This window comes from Manacus candei, unplaced genomic scaffold (assembly GCF_025592945.1).
Source record: "Manacus candei isolate 608988 ecotype Guabito, Panama unplaced genomic scaffold, ASM2559294v1 h1tg000088l, whole genome shotgun sequence".
NCBI classification, from domain to species: Eukaryota; Metazoa; Chordata; class Aves; order Passeriformes; family Pipridae; genus Manacus; species Manacus candei.
This window is the reverse complement of record NW_026138136.1, coordinates 2007916-2023072: the sequence shown is the minus strand read 5'-3', so window position 1 is coordinate 2023072 and position 15157 is coordinate 2007916.

Below are 15157 nucleotides of genomic sequence, written 5' to 3'. Positions count from 1 at the left end.
CTGTGTTCAACCCTGGCACGGTTCAGTTAGCAATGCTGAATTATGCTAATGATCATTTCATCAAAAAATTTTTTCCATACTAAGTGGGTGACCTCTACAATGAAGGATTTAAACCATTTCTTAAACAGCTATAAAGTATTTTGACTACAAAGTACTTTATAAACTTATTTCCACCCTAAACATGTTCAATTCTGTGAGAGATGACGACAGAATCCATTACAGAGTGAACACTTCACTGTCTAAAGCCAAGGAATTAGTATTCAATCAAATCCATCTGAAAATCAGAAGTAGCATAATTTTACTTTCTGTTTCTATGAGACATTACATGTTTTTTTTCCAAAACATATTTAAAGAATTGATAGTCCATTACTTTTGGTTTATACAGAAGTTCCTGGAATTCCACATTAACTGATTTTTTTTCTTAGATGATAACATAGTAGCAATGACCTTCATAAATAGTGAAGGCACTGGATTATATTTCGGAACTGAAATGGTTAAAATGTCATTATAGTACTGATGTTTATGTGCACAAGAAATTATCTTTATTCCTAGCACTGAAAAACTGCTGGAGTCTTCCTTGCTTGCAGCTGGATTCTAATAAAAAATTAACAAATAAAGTTATTTGTTTCTGAAAAACATCTGAGAGAAAGTTCTTTAAACTGAAGAGAAATTTGATGTAACAAAGGAGACTTGCTTTGATGCAAGACCTTCCCTTTTTCTACTTTCTGTACATTCGAAAGCAGGGAAGAATGTATTGCCAGTAATTATCTGACTGCCCACAAAACTGACAGTAAATCTTGTTCCAAAGTTTTAAAAATATCGTATTTTAGAGATGTTGAAAATCTGAGAGCAGGCTTCATACTCTCAATCTGCTTCTAAGTCTGAGCTGTTCTGAAGCCAAGACTTACAGCTAGTTATGAGTACTCATGCTTTAAAGAAATGAAGTTGTGAGATTTCCTCAATCAAGAAGTGTATAACTGGAAGACTACCTCAATTTGTCCTAGCCTTCACCTTCCAGAGAGTGGAAAACTGTTGAAAAAGAATTTACATCTTTCTCATGTCTTGTTTTATAACTGTCAGCAATGATATGAAAATCATTCACGAATTATTATTATGCATCTTCTATTTTATTCAAGAAAAATATTTTTGTGAGTGTAAACATTGCTGCACACATGTCTAATACTGGTGTTTGCTTGTGGTATCAGTTCACCAACTGAAGCCCTGTGAGCAGGTGGGTGATTACTATTCATGAGTTCAGTGGTTTCAGCAGCAATTTGCAGAGGTCACTGGACTTACTTCTTCATTTTGGTGCTGCCTTCTGGCACCACTGATCTACTTGCTTTCACCTACCCAACTGAAAGTAAAATTGGACCAAAGGTGATATTTTGATGACATTCTTCCTCATCACATCATCTTCTCAGGTTCTAAAGAGTTATGGTTTTTTAGGACTCATACTTAATTTTCCTCTGCAGTTTCCAGTTTAACGAATTTTTCATGAACATGAATTATAGCAGCAGCAGTTCTGACTGCAACATAGCTTTTTCAGCTTGGTCTCATCTTGATAATTACTCTCTCTTGTTTGTTGAGTTGTAGTAATTGCATCATTAATATGCTGATGCTGATCCCTGGTGCTGCTTAGTGGACTGCCTTCTCTCCTCACAAATAAAGCCAGCACTCCAGCATAAGACTCTAGGTTCTGGCAGTTAAACCTAACAATACATGTTAATTCCAATGATAAATTCAAAAGGAGTTGAAAACGCAACAAAACTACAATGCCTGAAATTTTATCAATCTGTTGTAACTGAAACACTTGCGCCTGCCTTCCTGCTTGACTTGGTCTGTCAAAATCTGTCAAGATAGCTCTTGATATGCTTGTGTGGTACTGAGTGATTTGAGGGGCAGGCAATTGCAAAGGATATTTTCTAAAGAAGTACTTGACTTTCTTTTATAATATTTGAAGAGGGCACTTAAGAAAAATACATAACTGTGTAGGAAATATTAATCACACCTATGAATGTCTACATACTTTAGAATCTTGGTTCCTTTTAAATTCTGCTGACTTCCAAGTAAGTGATTACACTGACTATAGTGTGGTCTTGAATCAACTAAGTGAGTGTCTTCCTCTTCCCTCTCGGTGTCATAATACAGCAATCAGCAGAGCTGCTCCCAGAATGCTGCTGACATAGAGACACTTCATCAAGCAGGGAGCTACTGGCAATACATTCCAACTAGGAGTGCTTTGATTTGCTAGAATTCTTTTGCCCTGGGTTTCTTAGTCTCTTAATTTGACTTCTCTGGTGAACAGCAGCATGGGAGCATGAGAGATTCAGTTAAAACACTTTTACTGAGCCTGTTGTAAAATGGTTCTTTATAGGTCAGAGAGAAGAGGAAGGCGGAAGGACGAAGGGAAGAGGAAGGAGAAGGGGAAGGGGAATGGCAAAGGGAAAAGAGAAAGGAAAGAAGAAAGTGGAAAGAGAAAGGAAAGGAGAAAGGGGAAAGGGGAAGAAGAAAGAGAAGGGAAAGGGGAAAGGAGAAAGGGAGAGGAGAACAGGAAAGGAATGATGGAGAGAGAGTTTATAAGGATCAGTGGGCTGCATTTAAAGTTGGTCACTGTGAGCCCTCTCTTTAATCTCACTCCCTGTGGAGAGAACATGATGTGATTGATTTGTAAATTCTGTAACCACATATTGAGCTAATATTGTTTAAGAAATGCTCGTTATACGAGTTATTTTTGCTCTGAGTTATGTAAGGTACCAGAAATCTCCCTTTCTGCCTATGCTTTTCAAAATGTGATGCTTTCTATGGTGATTCATTTAATTAAATTTCTTTGTGTATCTAAAGAAGGGAGTTCAAAAACATAGCTCGTATATCCTGTTACCACATCTTTTTAGAGTTCTGCACATTTTAGTCACCTGCTAGATATGCAAAAGGCATTATAGCATTTTTTTTGTTATTTACTTAGTTGAATGTCCTTGCACGTTCTGAAAATTGTGCAGCACTTTAGCACTTTTGAAGGAGTTTTGTGCAAGCTATTAGTAGGAGATAAGATCACTATCTTTATAGCCACCTGAAAAAAAGTGATAGTGCATTTCTTCCTTATTAATGATCCATTTCTTTTAAATCTCCATGATGCTAAAAAAGACTTGTGTATGATTTAGTTTGGAAAGGCCTATTGAGCAAATCTCCTCCCCTCGTCTGACTGAAAAATGTGTTTGATATAACATATTGACTCAATTTATTTTGGAAAGTGTCTGGTCTACTAATCTGGCAATCCCCAGTGAAGTTTCATTGTTACACATGGGAGTAGACCAAAGATATTTTCTGGTATTCAATAGTCCAACATTTGGTCTGCCTGTGACTTGGGCGAGGGAAAGGGAGAGGCTGATCTATAAAGTTAGCATAACTACTTCCCCAAAACGTGAATATTTAGCCTCTTGTTAACTGATACTATAAATGTTTGCCATCCTTGGCATCTTACAAAAGAGGGGTATGTAGAAAGAGAAAAATAATTATATCTCTTCATAGGTAAAAGTAGCTTAGCTTCTACAGACGGAAAAGCAGCTACTATCAATTTTCCTTATGAGTCTTTCCAAGATCTACTTCAGGACCAGCAGAAGCATTCTTAGGGAGTAGGAGAGGCAGAGAGAAGTCCTAGCAGGAACTTAGTGACAATCACTTTTTGAGCATGAGAGTTAAATGGCTTAAATGGAAGAGACAGTGATCTTCAGGGGTTTTAGCCAGCTTGCTTTCTAGAAATTCAGGAGAATAATCCATTATGGATACTATTTAATTGGTTAAACTATTCCAAAGGAGTTTAGTTTTAACCAACTGTAGTTTCCTTGTTTAGACACACACACAGGTGTGCTTCTATCCATACTGAACCATTCTCCAAGCCTTTGAAAGAAAAACCAAAGCATACAATGGTATATCCTGTGGGGGGTTTTAACGACAGGAGTAAGTTGTCAGTGTCAAACCATTTGAACACTCAACATGTCAGAAAAGGCCCCTAAACAAATTTGATATCAGTGATGCACAATTATGCAAGGCTGTGCTTCCTTCTGCTGTTTTGTCTATCTCGTTTTGAAACCTGACTCATTTTTCTATCTATGTGGGATGCTTTAAACAGTCTTCAGTATGCATTATGTGAGTCAAGACAACTATTGCCAATGCTCACAGACAAAACATTTCTTTCTGGAAAATTTTTCCTGCTGTATTTTAGCAGTGAACATTTTCCTATCACCTTCAAAGACAGATGGGATCTTCACTGCTTGCGTTCTACTGAGCAGTAAATATAAATGAAAACTAGATAGTAATTATATGGAAGTGTGGCAATTTTCTAGCAGAATTATGTTGCAGGAAAATGTATCTTATAATGCACTTTTATATCTAGATATAGATATATAATCAAGATATTAACTAAAGACCCTTGCACTAAAACTTATCCATGGGCATAAAAAGAGGATTTTGTCCTTTTTGCTGCTTAGTGCCTATTTACCTCATATTGGATCCTTTTCCCTCGTCACCATGAAACCAAGGCTTCCAAGTAATGCCTAAATCATATCCCTGATAAATTTTTCATTATTTATCTTGGTTTGTTCCACCTACTACAGATCAAGTCAGCAAGCAAAGTAGTCATACTGTGTGCTATTTAACAGAGTGCACATAGTAGCTGTTTGATAGCACTGGCTGACTCTTGTGCAATCTCTGTGTAAAAAGTATACTTCAAAAAAAAACTTCACAATTTGTAACTAGTTGATAGGCAATTGGCTAATTGCAGCTGTAGGGAAGCTGGAATGCAGAGATGATACAGTCTTCTACAGAGGTTCAAGGAAAGAAATTGGCTTTTGTACAGAAATTTGTTTTATAAGGAACGGCACAGCTCTAATTCAAAATTGGAGTAATCTCATATGGTTTACAGCTCTTAATTTAGTCTTGTTTATAACTTGAAATACCTGCAACAACTTGCTTTGCCCTCACAGAAGTTTAAATCTTTGTCTCTTTTTTTCCTGTGTTCATTGAAGATAACATTTTTAAAACAGTCAGAGGGTTTGTCAAACTCTCAAATACATTAGAAGACTACATACTCATTCAAAGTGCCTATAACAAAAATATTTCATCTAAAGTCCTGATGGGAATTGCAGTAAAAGAAATCTTCTTCCTTTAGTTTCAGATATATTATAAGGAAATCAGCAGGGGGCATTTAAAAGAAATATAACAAAACATGGCATAATGGAAACTAGTCTTGACATTGATATGATTTTTTAAAAAATTTTCTAACAGAAATAATAAGTTTCACACAAACAAGCAGTCCATGAATGTCTTTTGTGTACATACACAAATGTGGACTGTCTTTCCTTTAGGAAGAATAATTTTTCTGTAAGAATAATACTTAATGTTAGACATAAACTCTTACAGTTAAAGCAAACATCAGTTAGTGTGATTATTCTAAATTTGAGAGCCACTAACATGTTATATCACTGTATTATTTGAGAATTTCATTTTTCCTGAGCTATTTGCACAAAATTTCTTCTTGTTTTTCAGGAGGGGTTGCTCGTGTTTGTTTGATAAAATAAGATTTCACTTGCCTTACTTTACTTTGTTTTCAAATCATTTTTTTACAGAGTATTGTAAGGCTTAGTTAGGATTTTCTGTACAGTTATTAATGAATGCTCTGTTTTTAAGGATTATTGGTAATGAACCCAGTTAAAACACAAATATTTTATTTCATTAATTTTTTCATGTTGTCATTTTTTTGTAAGTGGAAGTAAAGCCAATTTTTAAAATACTGTTCTCACAGAAAGGATAATATACTTTAACCTAATATTTAATTAACAACAAAAAAAAGGAGCATTACACTTTTGATGTACTGCTTTTATTATTTCATATCATATCATATTGCTGCTGTTCCAAACATCATCATAAAAATTATACCACATCATGCAATTCTACATGTCATGAATTAATTTCAAAAGCTTTATAAAACAAACACACTTTCATTTAATGAAGCATCATTTGTCATTTTTTTGCTGTTCTTTCCGGAAAATTTTGCTGAAATTGATATCACTTTTTTGTGGAAAAAAACTTACTTGAAACGGTGAGTTCAGCTGAAATCTGCTTGTAGAAGCCTGGTTGACTAGTTGTGGTGGTTTCACTCTAGGCCTTCCTGGAGACCAACTTGTAACCAGGAAGGAACTAGAAAAGTGATCACGGAAGTATTCCATGCTATTCCTTTACGTAACTTGAGGTATAAATAAGGCTAGCGGGAGGCATCTCGCTCTCTTCCTCTCCGGCGAGGTTCGAGAACGGCGGGTCCCTGTTTTGGTCTGGTTTATCTGGAGCTGAGGCCTACAGTGACTGCTGTTATCTGCCACGCGTGAGGGGAGAGCCTTGGGCCGTGTCTAGCCATCCTGCCTGTTCGAAGGGAAGTGGTGAGATTTTTGCTAGTTTGCCTTCGGTCGGCTGGTTGGCTTGTTCGGTCCTTGCCCCTTTTTGTCCTTCTCCCTTCCCCTTTCCCCCCCCCCCCCCCCCCCTTCTGTGTGTGGTATTCTCCTTTTGTGTATCTGTCTCATATGTAATATATATATATATATATATATATTTGCTATAGCTTTGGCTGCTTGGTTTTTTTTTCTTTTCCCTCTCTGGGAGGCAGGTCCTTGTTGTCGAGTTTCGGGGACTTGGCAGGAAGCCAGCTCGAAACTTGCACAACATTTTTGGTGTCAGAAGTGGGATATTTTGGTTAAGTTTGGCTTGTTTTGATAAACGTTTTTCCAGGAAGACAGCCAAGCTCGGTGTTGTTTTGCAAAACCAATCTATTGTTTTGGGAACAGGTCTGGGAACACTGCCAGAGTCTGGGAAAGCAGCCAAGGAAACTTTGTTTATATAAACAAAGGTTTGTTTTGGGATCAAGAAGAAATAATAACAAAAAACAATGGCTATTTCATTAATTTGTCTTATAATTCTAGCCACCTTTACACCTGTGTTAGGCTACCGTATAGGGAGACGTCCAGACCTTGAGGATGGATGGAACAAATTGCTTCCATCCTTTAATTTTGACATCGAAGGTTTGGTAAAGGAAATCCCCATGGTTAAAATCGGCTCTAATTACTATATAAATCTTATTGCAACAGTACTGTCATTGATAAAGGTACTGGAAGTGCTACTTAAACTTGGAAGAATGGGGTTCCGTTACCTTCCCTCTTGTAGGAAAGATCACACCTCAAAGGGACTCGCTGGAACTTTGGAAAGGGCTGCAGACAGGCCAGTCCCCGGGTGGCATGGAGCTTGGGAAGATTTCGGTAGATTAGTAGGACATGTGTCACCCCCCATTAATTGGGAGTTCACACCAGAACAAATGTTTGATTCTGGTGAGATGGCCCACAGTTTGGCAGAAGGGTGTTTTTCCTACAAAGATCCGAATATGCAATTCTCTGCTTTGTGCTGGGGCCTGGCTAATGCTTATCGAGCTGCCATAGACCACCTTCAAAGGGTTAAGGTCGACACAGAAACCCAAACCACGCCACTTGAAACCAGTGATGTCCCTATTAGGTCCACAGAAGTTGGGGTCCAAACACAACTTGAAGTCAATGCCATTTCTACTAAGCCCACTAGAACCGGGACTCAAGCTAAGAACCGGAAGGTCATCATTGCCCCTGTGAAGAAGAAGAAGACGTGGGTAAGAGAGATCAAGGAACTTACAGACTCATCTCCCCAACCAGAACGCACAGAAGAAAGAGAAGAAGAAGAAGAAGAAGAAGGAACAGAAGAACCTATCCAATTCACTCAAGATGTAGTGGACGAAGGAGTGGCAGCAATGGGAGAAGGAGCAACAGCAAGTGATGAAGGCGCGACTGCGAGAGAGGAAGTAGTGGTTGTGACTGAGGAAGGAGCGATTGGAAGAGAAGAAGCAGGTACCAGAGAGGAAGAAACGGTTACACGGGAAGGAGCACGTCCAAGAGAACTAGGGGCACGCCCAAAGGAATACAGAACAGCATCAAGAGAAAAGAAAGCAACAGTACAAACGGCCGGTGGTATATTGTCGCTTGATGATTTATATCCTGACTACACATTCAGTGTTACAAAAGACGCAAAGAAGGAGCCAAAGCATCCCCCTCAATTGGAGGGGGAATTATCCCTACCCCTCCAGACCCAACCTTCTCTTGGAGGTGTGAATGATTGGAGGAAGAGGCCCTTATCTCACCACGTGAAAGATTACTCACTACCTCCACCCGCTGGGTATCGCGAACGATGCAGGAGTCCATCCCCACGGCGTGAATGGCATAGAAGTCCATCTCCACGGCGTGAACGACGCAGAAGTCCATCTCCGCGGCGCGAACAGCGTAGGAGTCCATCCCCACGGTATGAACGACGTAGAAGTCCATCTCCGCGGCGTGAACGGCATAGGAGTCCATCCCCACGGTATGAACGGCATAGGAAACCATCTCCGCGGCGTGAACAATATAGAAGCTTATCCCCACGGCATGCTCAGTCTCCACCTCCACATGAGAGATATAGGGAGGAAGTGGGAGCAGTCCCACGTAGGAGTGGAAGAGTAAAGAGAGAGGTGGAAAAGATTCTACGTGGGAGAGATGGACAAGAAATAATGCGAGAAAGCGAAATTACACAATCACTGACCACAAGAGAGCTTCGAGATTTACGGAGAGATTATATGCGCTTGCCTGGTGAAGAAGTCCTCACCTGGCTGGTGCGATGCTGGGACAAGGGAGCTGATAGTCATGTAATTGAAGGTGATGAAGCACGACAGTTGGGATCCATTGCTCGAGACCCTGTGATAGAGCAAGAAATGGGGAGGGAGAAAATGGCGTCCAGTCTTTGGCTCCGAATACTCCACGCGGTGAGAGTGAAATACCCATTTAAGGAGTCCCTGAAGAGTTCTTCAAGAAGGTGGAGGACTGCGGAAGAAGGCATCCAATACCTACGGGAATTGGCCATGCTGGAGATCATCTATTCTGATCCAGATTATTATGATATCCAAGTTCCTGAGAATGTTCCCTGCACGCAACCAATGTGGAAAAAGGTAATTCAAGGTGCCCCTAAACCATATATTTCCTGCTTGATACCCATATATAATCCAAAGATGGATGAACCAAGCGTGGACACTATGTGTGCTTGGATAAGAACCATCGAGGAAAATATGGAAGACTCCTTCAATCCCCTGTACCGACGCACCTACGATAGGGAAAGAACGGAGAGAGATTATGAATATTCCAGATATGAGGACGACCTTAGAGACAGAGAGGACAGAAGGTATAGAGATTACCAAGAAAGGCCAATGGGAAGATCACGGCGGGACCGACAAAGACGACCTCGGCCTAGACCTCGATCCTGGTCTCGATCTTGCTCACGATCCCTGTCATTCACACGTCGAAGGAAAGAGAACTCTAAGCATGGGTCACGTAACCAACTATGGGCATACCTTCGTAGTAAAGGAGAAAACATGAAGAAGTGGGATGGTGAACCCACTTCTAAGCTTGAAGCTAGAGTGAGGGAGCTGAAGCGAAAGAAGACTGACAAGAAAGTTGTCTATGTAGTAGATGGAGATTTCTTAGAAGAGAAACTGCGATCGCCGAAACACGAGAAGATGGAGGTCCACTTCGACAATGACAAAAAGTCTAAGAAGTCAAAGTCAAACTCTGACGACGAATGCTCTGATCAAGACCAGTAGAGGGGCCCTGCCTTCTGCCAGGAGAAGGAGAGGGACCAAGAAGATAACCGGGTTTACTGGGCTGTGTGGGTCCGATGGCCTGGCACATCGGATCCTCAGAGATACCAGGCCTTGATAGATACTGGAGCCCAGTGTACTGTAATGCCTTCGGAGTATAAGAGTACCGAGACTGTTACTATTTCTGGAGTGACAGGAGGGTCTCAAGAATTGTCAGTAGTAGAGGCGGACATGAGCTTGACGGGAGACCAATGGGAAAAGCGTCCCATTGTGACGGGGCCAGAAGCCCCTTGCATCCTTGGTATGGACTACCTAAGAAGAGGATACTTCAAGGACCCGAAAGGGTACCGGTGGGCTTTTGGTGTAGCCACGGTGATTGAAGAGGGGTCCAAGCAATTGTCTGCCCTTCCTGGCCTTTCAGAAGACCCTTCCATTGTAGGATTACTACGAGTTAAAGATCAAGAAGTGCCAATAGCCACAACAACTGTACACAGACGACAGTATCGGACAAACCGAGATGCTGTGATCCCTATCCACAAAATGATCCGAAAGTTGGAGAGCCAAGGGGTGGTCAGCAGAACCCATTCACCCTTCAACAGCCCCATCTGGCCTGTGCGTAAATCCGATGGAGAGTGGAGACTGACTGTGGACTATCGTGGCTTAAATGAAGTTACGCCACCGTTGAGTGCTGCCGTGCCAGATATGTTGGAGCTCCAATATGAGTTGGAGTCCAAGGCAGCAAAGTGGTACGCCACCATCGACATAGCCAACGCGTTTTTCTCCATTCCTTTAGCGGCAGAGTGCAGGCCACAGTTTGCTTTCACCTGGAGGGGCGTTCAATACACCTGGAATCGACTGCCCCAGGGGTGGAAACACAGTCCAACCATCTGTCATGGACTGATCCAGGTCACACTAGAGAAGGGTAAGGCTCCCGAACACATCCAGTACATCGATGACATCATTGTATGGGGGGATACAGCAGAAGAAGTTTTCAAAAAAGGACAGACGATCATCCAGATTCTCCTCGAGGCCGGTTTCGCTATCAAGAAGAGCAAAGTCAAGGGACCTGCCCGAGAGATCCAATTCCTAGGGGTGAAATGGCAAGATGGACGACGCCAGATACCAACAGACATAATCAACAAGATTGTAGCAATGGCTCCCCCCACAAACAAGAAAGAAACCCAAGCTTTTCTGGGAGCCATAGGCTTCTGGAGGATGCATATCCCAGAATACAGTCAGATTGTGAGCCCTCTTTACTTTGTGACCCGTAAAAAGAACAATTTCCAGTGGGGTCCTGAGCAACAACAAGCTTTCAGGCAGATCAAGCAAGAAATTGCACATGCCGTGGCTCTTGGACCAGTTAGAATGGGACCAGATGTAAAGAATGTGCTCTACTCTGCAGCTGGAGATAAAGGTCCCTCCTGGAGCCTCTGGCAAAAGGTGCCTGGCGAGACGCGAGGGCGACCACTGGGTTTCTGGAGCCGAAGCTACAGAGGTTCTGAGGCCAATTACACCCCTGTGGAAAAGGAAATCTTAGCGGCGTATGAAGGTATACGAGCAGCTTCAGAGGTAATTGGTACCGAAGCACAGCTCTTCCTGGCACCCCGATTACCCGTCTTGAGTTGGATGTTCAAAGGGAAGGTGCCCCCTGCGCATCATGCCACCGATGCCACGTGGAGCAAGTGGATGGCTTTGATTACACAACGTGTCCGAATCGGGAACTCGAATCGCCCCGGCATCTTGGAAATCATAACCAATTGGCCTGAAGGTGGGAACTTCAGTCTGGCAGAAGAAGAAGAAGAGCCAGTGAGCCGAGCCGAGGAAGCTCCGCCATTTGATCAGCTGCCAGATGAAGAAAGGCGTTATGCCCTTTTCACTGATGGTTCTTGCCGAATTGTAGGAAGGAACCGGAAGTGGAAAGCGGCCGTTTGGAATCCCACCCGACGAGTGGCAGAAGCCGCTGAGGGTCAAGGCGAGTCGAGTCAATTTGCGGAACTCAAAGCCGTCCAATTGGCCCTGGACATTGCTGAACGAGAAGGTTGGCCGAGACTCTACCTCTACACAGACTCGTGGATGATAGCCAATGCTCTATGGGGATGGTTAGAGCGATGGAAGAAGATGAACTGGAGGCGTGGAGGAAAACCCATCTGGGCTGCTGACTTGTGGCAGGACATCGCTGCCAGAGCGAAGAGTCTGAATGTGAGAGTCCACCATGTAGATGCCCACATGCCCAAGAAGCGAGCTAATGAAGAACATAATAACAACAGAGAAGCGGACCGAGCTGCACAGATAGGGGTGTCACAAGTAGACCTAGACTGGCAGCAGAAGGGAGAGCTGTTTCTGGCTCGATGGGCCCATGATGCTTGCGGTCATCAAGGCCGAGATGCCACCCACAGATGGGCACGAGACCGAGGGGTGGATTTAACCATGGATATCATTTCTGAAGTTATCCATGATTGTGAGACTTGTGCCGCTATTAAGCAGGCGAAAAGACTGAAACCCCTGTGGTATGGTGGACGATGGGATAAGTATAAGTATGGAGAGGCATGGCAGGTTGATTATATCAAACTGCCACAGACCCGCCAAGGTAAGTGCTATGTACTTACCATGGTGGAAGCAACAACGGGATGGTTAGAGACTTTTTCAGTGCCCCACGCAACGGCCCGGAATACCATTCTGGGCCTTGAAAAGCAAGTCCTGTGGCGACACGGGACCCCAGAACGTATTGAGTCGGACAACGGGACTCATTTCAAAAATGGATTAGTCACCACTTGGGCGAGGGAACATGGTATCGAATGGGTATACCACATTCCATATCATGCACCAGCTGCTGGGAAGGTTGAGAGATATAACGGATTATTGAAGACCACTCTAAAGTTATTAGGTGAGGGGACTTATAAAAACTGGGACAAGAACTTAGCCAAGGCTACCTGGCTAGTTAACACCAGGGGTTCTGTCAATCGAGCTGGCCCTGCACAGGCAGAATCCCTTCACATTGTTGATGGAGATAAAGTTCCAGCAATCCATTTGAGGGGAATGCTAGGGAAAGCTGTTTGGGTTACCCCTGCCTCAGGCCAAGACAAACCCATTCGTGGGATTGTCTTTGCTCAAGGGCCAGGACATACGTGGTGGGTAATGAGGAAGGATGGAGTCATCCAGTGTGTGCCTCAAGGAAACTTAGCCTTGGGGAAAAACTAATTGTATGTCCTAAGTTGTGTTTTTACAGGAAGCCAGTCACCAGATGAGAGAGAGACCTGAACTAAGCTGTTGCTGGTATCTGGTGATGAGACAGTCCAGTGATGAAACAGCCATAAATCAGAACTGTAATGGTGACTGAGGAGACCAAAGATCTGGACTGAACTGACATCGGTATTGATTTTCCAACGACGAGACAACTGTGCCGAGAGACCAACAAGAACTATATATATATATATATGCAAATGTGTATATATATGCGCGGGATGTAGACGAACGTGAGACATAGGTGTTGCGTAAAGGAATAGTATGGAATAAGGGGTGGAGAATGTGGTGGTTTCACTCTAGGCCTTCCTGGAGACCAACTTGTAACCAGGAAGGAACTAGAAAAGTGATCACGGAAGTATTCCATGCTATTCCTTTACGTAACTTGAGGTATAAATAAGGCTAGCGGGAGGCATCTCGCTCTCTTCCTCTCCGGCGAGGTTCGAGAACGGCGGGTCCCTGTTTTGGTCTGGTTTATCTGGAGCTGAGGCCTACAGTGACTGCTGTTATCTGCCACGCGTGAGGGGAGAGCCTTGGGCCGTGTCTAGCCATCCTGCCTGTTCGAAGGGAAGTGGTGAGATTTTTGCTAGTTTGCCTTCGGTCGGCTGGTTGGCTTGTTCGGTCCTTGCCCCTTTTTGTCCTTCTCCCTTCCCCTTTCCCCCCCCCCCCCCCCTTCTGTGTGTGGTATTCTCCTTTTGTGTATCTGTCTCATATGTAATATATATATATATATATATATATTTGCTATAGCTTTGGCTGCTTGGTTTTTTTTTCTTTTCCCTCTCTGGGAGGCAGGTCCTTGTTGTCGAGTTTCGGGGACTTGGCAGGAAGCCAGCTCGAAACTTGCACACTAGTTCAATTGCTGTGCATGATCTACAGCAGAGCACTGTTTTCCCCTCAGCTGGCAGGCTGAGTCCCTGGTACAGCACAACAGGTACAGGGTGTGGTAGGCCCCTGCAAGCCTGCTGACAGCAGGGCTGTTACACCTCTTATCTGTCAAGCACGCAGCAAATGCTTATTTATAATAATAAATTGTTTGTTTTATTTTTTTTAATGCATCTTTTGCTGCATTCTATTTCTATGTGTTTAGTATGTTGGCACCATGGTGCAAGGCCAAGGTTGCTATTGCAATTTAGCCCATTTCCAAGCAAAGACACCAAGGTTTTTCCACATAGTGAGCTTTGTTTGAAAGAAATCAAGTGAATTCACATGTTCTCTAAGCACAAAGACTAACATTCATCTTCAGAGTACACCATCACAGAGAACAACATGTTCTCTGTTTAATGTGACTCAACCTACTTGTACTAGAACATAAAACGCTAAAAATTTTTTTGGAGGGGAAACTCTATTAAAAGTATCATGAAGATGGCCCACATAATTTTATTCAAGCTATCAAGTACTTGATGCCTTACAAAAATCATTTAATCTATGCTGTGATGAAGATTACTTTTACATTGTTTAAAATATCCTATAGTGGTTGCAAATAAGGCTTGTAAGACTCTTATCTAGCTCTATGGATGTCATAGAAGCTGGATCAAGCCCCAGGTCTGTATCACATGAGAGGAAGAACAACAAAGAGGGGAGAGGAACACTCAGCAGCTGGTATGACAAATACGTGCAGGTTTATTTTGCAGAATACTCTTGTTCATGTACACATTTTCAAGTGATATTCCTAGAATATTCAAAAGGCAGCTTATTTACAGCACTTGCTTCATAGACCTATTTTAATCCCATACAGAATTTTATCTAGTGAAAGCAAATCTCCTTTGGCTATATTGCAGGTTCATCCACTGAATATTCCTGCAGCTGTAGCTAACAATCCTAATATGGCCTGCATACCAGGTTTTTTTATGCAGAACTCATTTATCTGAGAACTTTTGGCCTGTTCCTAATAAAAGGGAAAATTCTTCCTGCAAACTACAGAATTTTCCTCGTTCCCAGGGTGATATAAACAGTGTCTCTTGTGTATGTCTCCTTTAATAATGGAGAATAAAAGGATTGGTACAATATGAACTTTCCATTATTGCTCCTACTGCTACCACAGTCCCCGCACTGCTTCTCTAATAAACCCCATGTGCAGTACAACTGCACTATTTCTTCTGTCTGAGAAATACAATAGCCCATGAATATGTGAAGGATGATATTAGTTTTCTAACCAAAAAGTCCCCCAGTTCATTCATTCTTTAAAAAGCACGTAGGAGTGTTATACAGTCAAGAAGAACATGCACTGAAGTG